At 69.1% G+C, this 379-nt stretch overlaps 1 protein-coding gene across 1 annotated transcript in view; it reads right to left on the bottom strand.

Moving 5' to 3' along the window:
* Positions 1 to 379, bottom strand: part of RAX2 (retina and anterior neural fold homeobox 2) — an 8,167-nt gene that overhangs the window by 501 nt on the left and 7,287 nt on the right. The window lies entirely within an intron of this gene.

Genomic DNA, 379 nt, shown 5'->3' on the forward strand with positions numbered 1-379 from the left:
GCCTCGCGTCCCCAGGGATCCAGGGCACCCCAGGGACCTGAGGCACACCAGGGCACCCTGGGGACCTGGGGCACCTGCTCACCCAGGGCTGAGCCCCCGTCTCTTGCTGTCCCAGCTATGCTTCAGCACTTCAAAGCCACTGCGGGCTCAGCCATCTCCACCAGAGCTGTTCTGGCCCTTGCCGCTACCGTGAGGGTGCCAGTGACGCTGGCTGTGCCCTGAGCCCCGGTGGGCGGGCAGGCAGGGTCCCCCTGGGGCTGCAGAGCCACGCCGGGAACCCCTTGAGATGTGGCACCTTGCCACCACCACCCTGCTCCCACCTGGCAGGAACCGCTGGCAAGGGGTAAACCAGCCTTGGCGCAGCCCGCCACACCCCACC

Source organism: Pygoscelis adeliae, unplaced genomic scaffold, assembly GCF_000699105.1.
Source record: "Pygoscelis adeliae isolate BGI_AS28 unplaced genomic scaffold, ASM69910v1 Scaffold284, whole genome shotgun sequence".
In the NCBI taxonomy this organism is placed as follows: Eukaryota; Metazoa; Chordata; class Aves; order Sphenisciformes; family Spheniscidae; genus Pygoscelis; species Pygoscelis adeliae.